Source organism: Tursiops truncatus, chromosome 15 (genome assembly GCF_011762595.2).
Source record: "Tursiops truncatus isolate mTurTru1 chromosome 15, mTurTru1.mat.Y, whole genome shotgun sequence".
NCBI classification, from domain to species: domain Eukaryota; kingdom Metazoa; phylum Chordata; class Mammalia; order Artiodactyla; family Delphinidae; genus Tursiops; species Tursiops truncatus.
This window is the reverse complement of record NC_047048.1, coordinates 85,991,780-86,004,300: the sequence shown is the minus strand read 5'-3', so window position 1 is coordinate 86,004,300 and position 12,521 is coordinate 85,991,780. Positions and strand designations below refer to the sequence as shown.

General features: G+C 62.6%; 1 protein-coding gene across 1 annotated transcript in view; it reads left to right on the top strand.

The window, feature by feature from the left end:
- The first annotated feature begins 6,581 nt into the window (after positions 1-6,581).
- The window catches only part of ZBTB46 (zinc finger and BTB domain containing 46), a 57,073-nt gene continuing 51,133 nt past the window's right edge, over positions 6,582-12,521 (top strand). The window contains exon 1 of the mRNA XM_004311086.4: positions 6,582-6,779. The gene's annotated coding sequence lies outside the window, so the exon portion shown is untranslated. The remainder of the gene's footprint in view (positions 6,780-12,521) is intronic.

Below are 12,521 nucleotides of genomic sequence, written 5' to 3'. Positions count from 1 at the left end.
AGGCCAGGCTGAGGTTGGGTCAAGGCTCCCGGCAGGGCGTTGGGGCAAGTCCTTCGCGGTCCGGGGTTTACACCCCTGGCCGCTGCGCCCTGAGGGTGGGCACACTGGGAGCCGCCGGAGTCTTTGGATCCAAAAGTGAAAACGAGCCCCAGGCCTGAAGGAGGAGGTTTTGTCCCATTGATTGGTTGGGTCTTTTTACTTTGGACTGATTTTAGGTAGATGGAAAAGCGGGGACATTTGGGAGTCCCCAGAGTTCCTGTGTGCCCCTCCCCCGGCCCAGCTTCCCCTAAAGTTGCCACTGCAACCCTGAGTGGTAACAGGGTTACCACTGTAACTGGGTAACTGCAACTCTTAAGTGTGGCTCCGACCCTACTTGCATTTCACCCGTTCTTCCACCAACGTCCCTCTCCTCCTCCAAGACCGCATCCAGGGCACCACACTGCAGGGCCCTCACGTCTCCCCAGGCTCCTCTGGGCTGGGACCGTTTGTCTGACAGCACTTGTTTTCATGACCGTGACAGTTTTGAGGTGTGCTGGTCAGGTGTTTTGTAGCATGTCCCTCAGTTTGGGTTTGTCTGATGTGTTTTCTCATGATCACACCAGGGTTATGAGCTGGGGGGAAGACACCAGCAGAGGTGAGGGACCCTTCCTGTCACATCATATCAGGGGCCTGATGTCCCATGATGTCCCTGATCACTTGGCTAGGAGGCTGCCTGCCAGGTCTCTCCCCGCTAAAGCCCCTCACTTTCCCTTTTCCAGCCTCTTCTTCAGAGGCGGTTCCACGCTCAAGGAGTGTGTGTGTTCGCCTCCACCTCCTGGAGGATGCCAGACTCACGGCCCTGCGTTTACGTCAGCTGTGTCACTTTGTGCTTTGTGACACATCCAGCGGGACGTTATTCTGATGCTCAGATGGCCCCGGCTCCAGCCACCTTTCCCATCAGCTCCCGTGTCCCTCTGTCCTTGGCTTTCTGAGCCCTTCCGTCCTACCAGCACTGCCACACGCTCCCCCTGTGTTTTCCCTGCCCCGTCCTCTCAATGGCCGTGTCTCCAGGGACCCCCCTTCCCGGGTCCACCCTGGCTGACCTCTCAGCTGACCTGCTCGCCGCCTGGCTCCTTCCCAGAATAAAAGGCGTCCTGTCTTGCTCTCCAATACTGGGACGTACGTGGCACGCGGCAGGTTCGATGTGCTCCATGAATGTTGCTGAGTAAGTGCGTGAATGGATGGATGGACGAGGCCGAGGCAGTGGGCTGGCACCGCACAGGGCTGGGGCCTCTCCAAGCCCACCAAAGGGACCCCAGAACACCCTCCTCTGATGGGAGGGGAGGGGCCTGTACCTTGTCCAGGTGGGACAGGGCCCCTCGTCACCTCCTTTTCCTCCGCCTCCCAGCCCCTAGCACAGGAGCTGGGCCAGTTGACCCCATGGGGAGACTCCTGGCACAGAGTAGGTGCTCAGAGAATGTGCCCCGTCCGCCCTTTCCTCCCGGGACGGAGCTCGGTCAGGCTCCGGCTGATGCAGCCCCCAGCAACCCCCTTCGCGTCCCCGCCTGGCGGCTCCCGAACAGGACCCTGGGGAGGGCCCGGTGTCCCTCCCCACCCCCACCCCCCATGGCTATCTGCAGCCATCACCAGCTTCTGCAACGCGAGCCTCCGTGGCTGTGGCCCCGGGGAGCAGCTGCGTTCCTCGGCGGGGACGGAGGCCCCCAGCCCCCTTGCCCTGCTCCAGCGCTGACTGGCTGCTCCCCCGCGGCCTCCCAGTTTCCAGAGCCCGCCTGAGATGGAATTACAGCCCCAGGCCCGCACCTGCGGCTGGCAGCGGTGCCTCCTGGCTGGGCCGGGCCCTGTCTTCCCTTTTCCTCCCAGGGCCAAGCGAGGTCCCAGTTGGGTAGGATGCCTGCCGTGTGCCCAGGGGAAGCGGGGGCTGTGGAGACCCCCCGTGGGGGTGGGGCGGGGATCAGGGAAGCGTCCTCAGGGAACGACGCCTCCACAGGGATGAACAGGGAAAGGGGGGCTTAGGGAGGAAGGGGGGCGGCAAGGAGAAGACTTGGAGCCGCAGAGGTGGTGGGGTCAGATGATAAAGTGACCCGGGCCAGCCCAGCGGGGAGCCCGCTGCCACCTTCCGCGCTCAGGCCAGCCTCAGGCAGCTGAGCCCTGGGGGCAGGGCCCGCGGCGGCGGCGCGGGGGGGGGGGGGGGGGGGCGGGCTGGTGCCCCCCAGAGAGAGGCCTGGTGGGGTGGGAGGTGAAGTGCTAGGAGAGGACAAGGTCAGCGGTCAGGCGAAGCTGTTCACAGACCCGCAGGGACAGGCACCAGCTCCACCCACAGCCCCCGGGCTTCCCCAGGCTGCCGCCCACCCCCAGCTGGCCTGGCTGTGCACTGGCACTAGGGACGGCGGCTCCACCCCCTGCCGCCCCCCTGCTCTGCCCCGTTCCCGCCCCACCCCACCTCCAGCTTTCTGCCCCTGCCCTCTGACACCAGCCCCTCCCAGGCACAAGGCAGGTGTGGCCCAGCCTCCGTCTGGAGTGAAGGTCGGGAAGGCAGGGCCCCGGTGCGGGCCTGGGGCTGAGGGGCGGGGGCTCAGGAAGGGAGGGGGCTGGCATTTGGCAGTGGCATTTTGGAAGAACGGTTGCGGGTGAGCGCTTGGAATGGAACGGGGTGACAGTTGGCGGTGGCAGCTGGAGCGGCAGTGGGGCTTGGCAGGGGCGCAGGCCGGGAGGACAGTTGGGGTGGAGCAGGCGTGGGCTTGGCAGGTAGCCGCTGGCTCTGGAGGGAGCTCTCGGGGAGGCCCAGCAGGAGGGCAGGGCCAGCTGGCACCAGACACGGCAGAGCCAGGCCCAGGAGCAGGCTCCGGCCTCAGGCAAGCGGCCCCCGGCCCACGGGTGGGGCTCTGCTGCAGCCCAGGGCGGGCCCCCGTCCACCCGCGGGGCCCGGGATGACGCGCAGAGGCGGTTTCTGCGCGCAGCCCGGGCATCCTTACGCTGCGTCTCCTGCCCTGCCCTCAGCCTCTCTCCCTCCCTGTCCGCTTCCAGCAGGGGCTCGGAGAGGACAGGGACAGGTTCTGGGCAGTTTCCTGGGAGGGGCAGGACTCCCGGGGCTGTTGCCATGGGGACGGCTGAGCAACACCACTGGCTGGAGGATAAACAGGCAGGTTTCCTGACCAGTGATTGCCATGAAGACAGCCCTAGGGAACCCAGCTGGGGTAGACTGGGAGACGCTGCCTGCGGGGAGGTGGGGGTGGGGGTGAAGGGCCTGGCGAGGGGGCTGGCCCAGGGGGACACTAGGAAGGGAGAGGTGAAGGGACATTTCTTCCCAAAGCGCCTCTGGGGCTCTGCCTCACAGGAGCAGCCCCCGGTGTGGGGCTGGGTCCCCTCCCAACCACTCTGCCCCCTGAAGCCACGCAGTGGGGGTGGAGGGCAGGTGGAGGGCTGGCTGAGCACGTGGTGCAGGGGCCCTGGCAGCCAGGCAGCTCTCGGGACTGAGCCTGCCTTTCAACGGCCCCGGGGTCTGCAGGTGGGAGTGAAGGCAGCGCGCTCAGAGGGGCAGCCATCGGCAAGTACATCTGCGGGCCTGGCCGCTTCTGCACCTCGGCCCCTGGGTTCCCAGCCCTGGCCTCGGGGATGCTTAATCTCTCCAGGCCCCCAAGGCGTCTCCTGGGCAGGCTCCAGAAATGCTCACACATGTGGCTGGGGGTGAACCTGCAGAAGGACCAGCGTGTGGCAGGGACCACCGACCATTCATTTGTTCATCTGTCTTGTCCTCCAGCGAAGCAAGGGGCGGGAGCCACGTCTGGTTCATCGTGGCATCTCAGGCACCTTATTCCCCAGGCCCTCCCAGACTCCCATCTGTTGGCTTTGCTGCCTCTGGACACCGGGTGCCATGGCTGAAGAGTGCCACTGAGGCCAACCCCACATGCTTGGTCCTTGCCTGTCGCTAGCGCCACCTCCGGGGCAGAGCTGCCCTCATGGAGGCCACATTTCTACTGATGGTGAAGGACCCACTGGTTGTCAGGTGCAGATCCCTCCTAGGGTCTATGCCAGTATTAGGGGTGAAGTGCAGTGTGTGTCACCTGCTCCAGGGTCCGGGGGACCGCAGCAAGAGTGGAGGCTTTTTGACCAAGCCTGGCATCTGCCCGCTGTGAGTCCGAGCCTGGGCACTGATGGGCGTGGGGCCCCTGGGTCTGTGCTGCCAGCATCTCCCCGTCAGAGCAGATGCACCCGGGTGGCCCCAGGGAGCCCCGCCGCGTGACCCCCTCTTCCTCCAGCTCTGCTGAGAGGCCACAGCTGCTACTATTGGCTCTTTCTTCCTTCTTCTCTTTTCCCTTTCTTTTTTCTTTCCTTCCTCCCTTTGTCCCTTTCTTTCTTCCTCCCTCCCTCCCTTCCTTCCTATGATAGGGGGTTATTAGCTCCCAGAAGCTTCACTGTCTTCAGTTTTAGGCAAGGCTTGATCAGAGCTCCCTGGGACGGTCCTTGGTTCTGCCTTTGTGGTCTGTCAGCCTCATCCTCAGGCTGCTCGCCCTTCTGTTTGTTCTTGGAAGAGAAGAGACGAGACTCTCAGTCCCCAGTCACTGGCAGGGCTGCTGGGGTCGGGAGGGTCGATTCATCATCATGCAGGGCAGGGGAAGGGGAGAGAGAGTTCCAGGACCCCAGGGACTCATTCCAGAACTCAGCAAGACTTTCTACCAAGACCAGAAGCCCTAGGCTAGCTAGCAGGTGGGGTGAGCCCTGGTACTGGCGAAAGAGGCTAGGTTCTTGTGGGCAGGCCTCCTGAGCAATGGCTAAGCACCACTGTGTGCTCCAAGGCAGCCTCTGCAGCTCTCCGTTCTGCAGGGACGATGGACGCGGAATCCTAGCAATGCTGTTCTCCTTGGAGAGTGTCTGGGGGTCGAACCTTTTTGGTGGTGAGGGGGGCTCTCTCCGGGGGTGGGGGGCAGCCATCAGGGGAATGGTCCTCCTCTGTTTGGCGGGCTGCCCTCCTCAGTCTCCCCAGCATCCTTTGCTCCATGGGCTACAACTGCACTCCAGGCAGGCAGGTGGGGGAGGACCCCCGCAGAGAGTGCCCTCCGTCCCGTCAGGAAGGACAGAGTGACCGGCCAGAACCTCCTGGAGGCCGAGAGGCAGCCACTTCCGAGGATGGCTGTACCCAGCCCCACCTGAGAGGGCCCAGGAAACGTGGGCCTGCGGTGCCAGACCCGGGATCCTCCGCAGGAAAGGCCTGGGAGGGGCCCTGTGCCGGCAGGGCCAGCGCAGGCAGCGGGGAGCGGGGTGAGGGTGTCTGCACAGCCATTTCCAGGCGCCGGCTGCAGTGAGGGAGTGTCCCAGCCTTTCATCGCTGGCTGCCAGACCGCGGCCGCCCTTGTTCACTCAAGGAGAATCCACACACCGCCCCCCCCCCCCCCCCCCGCAAGCCTGCCCTCCCCCAGCAGCCCAGTGAATGCCTCCTTACACATCCTGAGAAAGCATCCATAATGGCCCGCCGCCTCCCACCTTCCCAGGAATTCCGCGGCGCTGGGCCCGTAGGGAGGTAGGGCGCAGACGGCCTGCGGCGCCTCCCCATTGGATGGCCAGGTCGTGCTCGACTCCCTTGCCGCGGCTGGCCAGCCACAGGCTCACCTCCCTTCCCACCGTCGCGTCCGGGAGAGGAAGCGAGGTGGCCTTTGCCCCCGCACAGGCCAGCCAAGAATGCGGGGCCACGCTTCCCATTCTGTCCGCCCGAGGACTCGAGGACAGCGGGGGCGAGAAGGGACGCGCAGGGCCCATCTCGGGCAGCACGATTCGAGATCTTTTGCGGGGGAAGCGGGGCACCCGCTGCTTCGCAGGACCCCGCACCCCCCAGAGAGACCTCGCGGGGGGGGAAGGACCGACGCGTGCGCGGCCGCCGATGCTCCTCAGTTGGCCAAACTCAAGCCCCGGTGGCAGGCACCGTCCCGTGGCCCCTGCCCCGCGGTGCGCCTCTCGCTGGGAGCGCCGAGGTCCCCGACAGCTCGGCCCCGAGCCCCTGGGCGCTGTGGGAGCGCTTTTTCTCTGCACAGCGCGCAGCCAGCACAACCGGCGGGGAAGGCGCGAAGTTTGCGAGACACGCGCGGCCCGTCTGTGCGTTGAGGGGCGCGGACAGCCTGCGGCCCGGGGACCCCGCGCCCCCGAGGAACAGGCGTGTGGGCAAAGACAGGGGCGCAGTACGGGCGGGGTTGGGTTGCCCTCGTCCCGACCCGCGTCTCCCATCGGTGGTCTCCCGGCTGCTGGGTCCCCGTGGGAAGGGGCTCCAGCGCCTGGAGACCCCACGCCGCGCCGCCCCCGCCCCCCGCCAGCCCCGCAGAGGGGGCTTCCCACAATGCCGAGCGAGCTCCAGCCCGCACTTCCGCTGTCCGGCCGCCCACGGGGGGGCGGAGGCGAACCGACCCCCGCCGAGGCCCCCTCCGCCCCGCGAGCGGAGCCGGCCGACCGAGGGGCGGGGCGGTGGCCGGGCCGGCGGGGCGGGGCCCGGGGCGGTGGCCGGGGCCGGGGCCGGGGCGCGGGCCAATCAGCAGCGGCCGGGCGCGCGCCGGGGGGCGGGGTCAGGGTCCGCAGGCGGGGCGCGCGCGCGGGCGGCGGGGGCCGCGGGGTTGGAGCGGCGCGGGGGCGCGCGCCGGCCTGACGGACAGACGGACGGACAGACGGACACAGCAGCCGAGGCGAGCGCGCAGCTCGGACCCGCCCGGACGCAGCGCTCGCCCGGCGGCCGCGGCGATCACCCGCGCTGGTCCGGCGGCCGCGGCGCCCGCCCTCGCCCGCGCCCCATGGGGTCACAGGTAAGCGGCGCCGGCTCATTGTCCGCGGCCGGGCCGGCGCATCGCGGCGGGACCGGGGCTCGAGCCGGGTCGGCTGCTCCGGGCCGGGGCCGCTCCGAGTCGGGCGCGCCCCCGCCGCCTGCCCCTCGCGCCCCGCCGCGCCCCGCCCCGCGGGGGCGCCCTCCCGAAGGCGATCGGCGCGCCCGGCTGCGGCTCCGGGGGTGGCGGTAGCGACCCCCGCCCGGCCCCCTCCGTTCCCTGAGCTCCGGTGGCGCGGGCGGGGCGGGGCGGGCGAGGGCGACGCGGGGTCCCCGCGGGGCTGCGCGCGGAGGCGGAGGCGGCGACGGGGCTGCCCCGCGCCCCTCGCCCTCGGCGCCTCCTGCCGCCGCCGCCGCGGTCCCTCCCCCGTCACCTCCGAAAGGGGAATTTTCCAGCTGGTAATTTCTGCTGCGTCAACGCCCGGCCCCAGGAGGCAGCCCGGGGGCGTCCTGGCGCCCCCCGCCCGCTCCGCCCCGCGCGCCCCCCGCCCGCGCCTGCGAGCCGCACCCGGACCCGCCCGCGCCGAGTTTGCCAGGAGTCTGAACTGCGGGAGGTGGGCGCGGCGGCTCCCCGCACCCCGCCGGGCCTTGGGGGTCATTGTCTCCCCCTGAAGCCGGGCACCGGCCTCGTCTCCATTTTAATTACTGGCTGAACCTGGGCGCAGGGGCCTCGAGGCCGGGTGGCTAGAGAAGCGCGGAGGGGACGGGGCGCGCAGAGCGGACGGGGCGCGCGGAGGGAGCGGGGTCCGCCGCGAGCAGCGTCTTTGTTTCTCTGTAAATAGACATGTCAGTTTCACAGGGTAGCAAGAGTCACTGTCTGACAACTCAATCCCGATGGCAAATGGGGGATTTTCTGCACCAGGAGGAGGATTCTGGCTAGTTGGGGTTCCTCCACCCCTGCTAACAAATTCATTATTTGTAGGTTTAACGGAGCACGCACAATAGGGCTGGACGGACGAGCCTGGGTACAAACCAAATGGGCGAAGAGCTGATATTTTCTGACACCGAGGAAATACAAACAAAAGAAAGTTTGACCGAGATTCGCAGCGAATTTCCTCACGCTTTCCGTGCTCCAATCTCAGCGACGCGTTTGTCGTGGATTGCGGAGGCAAGATTGTTATCAGCATTGTTTACAGAAATGCTAATTAGGCAACGGGTTTAGCGAACCCGGCTGGGCGCAGACACCTGTGCGGAGTCCTCGCGTGCGTTTTAATTGTATCGGTTGTAGAATCTTTCATACTGGATTTATCATCAAAGCTAACTTCCCTTTTGGGTAGCAGACTGTGGATTCACTCTGTCGCTGGCCTGCGTGCTGCCTGTGAAAGCAGTGTTTCCACTCTACAGGAGTGGGAAATAGTTTGTTCCCCAAAGGCAAATTTACGGAAGGGTTTTTCACATGAATAATGAAGTAAACAATAGAATTTTATCATAGTGGACTCCTTCCTTCTCCTTGCTATATTTCATGGTAGTTTTAGGTGCTGTGAACTGGGAACTTTGGGACACCTTGCTATTACAGAAAGGACTAAACGAGGGGCGTACTGAGGCAGAAGTTACTGGATTTAAGTAGGAACTTAGACACTGTGTTCCCCTAAAAAGCTAGTAATTATTTTTATATCCTTTCCTGAAGGGAAGGAGGTGTGTGTGTGGAGTTTGCTGTGAGAGTTCTCTTTAGGGAGTGGTGGAATGGACGCATTTAGGCTAAACCCAAAATTCAGCCTTCCTGGAGGCCAGCCTCCGGACAGGATTTCATTAGGCCTCATTGACATCACCCTGCATGAAAGAATTTTGTTTTGATGAGATCAGTTCTGTTCAGGTTTAGCTGTTTCGTGTTTGGGAAGGAGCTGTTTTTCCACGTCCAGTTTCTGATGTTCAGGACTGGCGGACTGTTGGCTGCAGGGGCTCTTGGGCGCTCTGTGTCCCTGCTTGGTCACCCAGGGCAGGGGGCCACCGCCCTCTCCTTGGTCACACATTAGCACAGGAAGGTGAGGTCGACCCTGAGAATGGGTGAGACTCCTCCGGGGACCTGGAAGGACACTCTTTTACAGTCAGAAGATGTGTTATTTGCAAACACGTTAAACCAAATATTAACAAACTTTCCAACACTGTCCTTATGTGGGGTTTTTCAAATTAAGGGAAACTGGGCCACTGTGTCCCTGTGGTCTGTGTTTCTGGGGCAGCTGTGCTTCTGCTCTGCTCTCTACCAGAGGTCTTGGACCAGCTGAGGACAGCCCAGCAGAGCATCTTCAGCAGAGGCTCCGCGAGCCGTGAACTTGAACTCATTCCTCGTTTTGCTGATGCTTCATGTGCCCAGGTGCCCTCCTGGCCTCTGTGTTGAAGTAGGCGGAGAGTTCTTGCGCCCCGTTCTGGGGGCTTCATGTTCTCATAAAAACGAAGGCTTTTTCTTCTCTCTGATTGAACGTATTCTACTTTGAAATCGGTTGAGTGATGGTAGGTTGTCAAGAATTCCCTTGTGAATCTGCTCCCTCCCCTGAACAAAAGAGATTCTTCTTCTTGCCACAAGTGTGCTTGAATGGCCTAACTCCCAAGAATACACAGATGATTGAAAAATCGCTACTGAGGCCACAAGACTCATTTCGGTCTTTGCAACACGGTTGTCTTGTTCTGATCCTGGCTCTCGTGTCCTCTGCTCTTGGCTCCGGCTCTGGTGTGACCAGTGCAGCTGTGGGGTCTTCAACCGTGGGATCATTTCTGCCTTTCTAGCTTCAGTACTTTGTGCACCTGACACGTGCGTCCCCGGGCTTCGTGTTCTGCTTTGCTGATGATGACAGAACACGTCCTCTGGTTCTGCTCGTAGACGGAGAAATCATGGAAAAGAAAAATAACTGTTTCTCACAGACTGAAAAGTTGTTCTAGTAAAGGATAAGTTCAAGCTAGACCATTCAGATCCGACCTTAGTGTGATTTATGCGAAGCTCCCCCTTCAGTATCTCTCAACAGTGCCTTTAACTCTTATTAGATTTTTAAATGACTAAGTATTTTTAAATGCCGTTATTTGGATTTAAAAAATTAGCGACCTAGGCACTTCAGAAAGTTGAGGAACAATGTTACCATATTTTTCAACAGCATTTACCGGGGGAGGGGGGGGGGTTGTGTTTTGACAGGTGTGTTTTTTGAGTCATGTTAGACATTCCCAGAGTTTCTTACTCATGACGAGTTTTGGCCTTATCGAGGGCTTGCTGTGGACCAGCCTTAAGGCAAGGTTGGGGACAGAGTTCCCACGGAGGGGCCGGTGACCCGCTGGGAAGGGTGGGGGGGCAGGTCTACAGGAACCACTGATGGGACCTGATGTGGTGATAGATGCTAGTGAGAGCTCGGAGCAGGACGGGGTGTAGCCCACCTGGTGGGCTCTCTAAAGACTCTTGGAGGGAAAGGGTGTCCGTGCTGACACCTCCCCCGCCCCTGATGGGCCCATGGCGCCAGCCTCCGGTTCCAGTACGTGTGCAGCAAATTCTGTTCTAACTTCTGCTTTGCCGAGAGTGGGTAGCCAGTGAGAGGGCAGGACTCTTGGGGCCAGGCAGCTTTTGGGGGCTGATTGGCTGTCCGGATGGGGGCGAGAGGTGGTGTCGTTTCAAATGACGTCTTCCAAAGCCCATGTTTCAGCACAGGAATCTCTTCCTGAACATCCATGCCCACAGACCACCCTTCGTCTCGGGGAAGCTGTCCTTTTCCTGGCCCCCAAGTGACACCCCAGCACGGCTCGTCCGAGTGGACCAGCTGTGCAGCCCTCTCCTGAAAAGATCCACATTTGTGTACGAAAACCCTCCTGTCAGTGCCGCGTGGTGGCCTGAGGCCCCGCGTCAGACCCCTTCTGTGTAGAGCGGAAAGAAGGCACCTCTGTGTCTTGGGCCGCGGATGGACGGTTCGAGAATCTCAAGCACCCAGAGCTGCCTCTGTGAAGGTGCACACACGTGGGCGGCACGGCCCGGGCGGCTTGTCACCCTCTGAGCGTGTGTCACTTGGTGCGAGGAGGGTCTGACCTGTGTTCTGCGGCCGCTCTGAACGGTGTCCCACGGCTGAGCCTGGGGCCGGAGAGCACAGCCAGGACTGTCGCTCAGCGGAACACGCACGCTCCAGACCCGCGCTCACCGGCCTGCACTCCGGACAGACTCCCGGGGCTCAGCGCCCGCAGTCCCAGCGGTGGCTGCGCCGAGTTGCACGGGGCTGGTGTGGGCGTGCACGCGGACAGGAGGGCTTTCTGGAAGCACGCTACGGGACCCACTCTGGGCCCGCTGGGCAAGGGAAGGCACCGGGGCTCTGTGTGCACTGGAGGGTTGGCTACGGTGAGAGGGTGGACAGGGCGGCGGACAGGCCACCAGGAGCGTGGCCCAGAAGGACCGGCCCGGGGAGGGTGAGTGTCAGGCGTGCTGCAGGCTCGGGGGGGAGGGCCAGGTCGCCTGGGGGAGCTCAAGGGTGTGGGGCAAGTGGGCAGCGCATCCGCCTCTGGTGTGAGCGCGTCAGGCAGGCGCCTAGAATGGGCCTTCGCGCACCGCCGTGGCCCCATCCAAGTCTGAAGCAGGTGTGTTTTGTTCTCTCATCCCGTCCCATCCAGAGCAATGTCGCTTCTGAGTAGCAGTTTCCTTTTCCTTAGGAGGTTTAAAGACAGCTCAGAAAGGACTCTGCTTCCTTCGGGGGCAGGAGGGAGCCGGCTCCTCGGGGAGCACTCCCAGAATCGTGGGGCCACCGGCTGCTCAGCCCAGGTCCCCGCCGTCCAGTCCCTGGGCCAGCGATGTCCGCTGTGCCCCAGACGAGGTCGAGTCACAGACGTCTGATGTTCAGAGTCAGCGCACAGGTGGCCGTCGCCCCTTCTAGGGAGCCAGGCACCTTGGCCTAGGACCCACCCTGACCCCCGGCCTCTAAGGAAGCCGCCCGTCTGTGCTCGAAACCCGGTCCTTCCCGGCAGCCCTGTGGCGGCCGGCTCCGTGGCCCACGCCCCGTCTCACACAGAAAGTGGAGCAGGCTGGCCAGCCGGAAGTAATGGTGTTTTTCCATTGCCTCTGGTGATATAGAAACATTTGTTATTTCATCGCTTTTATTTTATATGAAGACTTTCTCCCCTCAACCTCAGAGTGTTTTGAATAACTTTTCAGAAGTTCAGGGACCACGTATCATGACAGGCTCACTAGGCACCTGAAGAAAGTGGGTCTTTAATATTGGGTACCTTGACCTTTCCTATTTTTTTCTTTTTCTTTTTTTTGGCCACACCATGCAGCTTGCGGGATCTTAGTTCCCTGACCAGGGATTGAACCTGCGCCCTCGGCAGTGAAAGCACAGAGTCCTAACCACTGGACCGCCAGGGAATTCCCCTATTTTTTTCTTACGTTGTTGGCAGAATGAGACCAGAACAAGGAGTGACAAGGTGACAGTGTCCTTGGACATCCCTTACCATTAAAGTCACTGAGCTCCACTGGCCAGTGTGATACACACTTGGCTGTGGGTGGGTGGTCTTTTAAATCTCTTTCCTTCTCTTCTCTGGTCTGGCTTCTCCATCACCTGCTGCTTTTGATTCCTTTGTGGGGTGGAAATCCCACCTGCCTGGACCCGGCAGCAGAGGGAGGGTAGAAGTCTCCAATGGTGGCAGTACCACGTGGCTGCGGGGACCGTGGTTCCTCTGTGATGAGCGGGGGGCCCAGGATGCCGCGGAGCTGGGAGCACTTCCGGGTGTGGGAGTGCCCTTGAGGGCCCGAGAAGCAGGTCGGGAAGGGTTA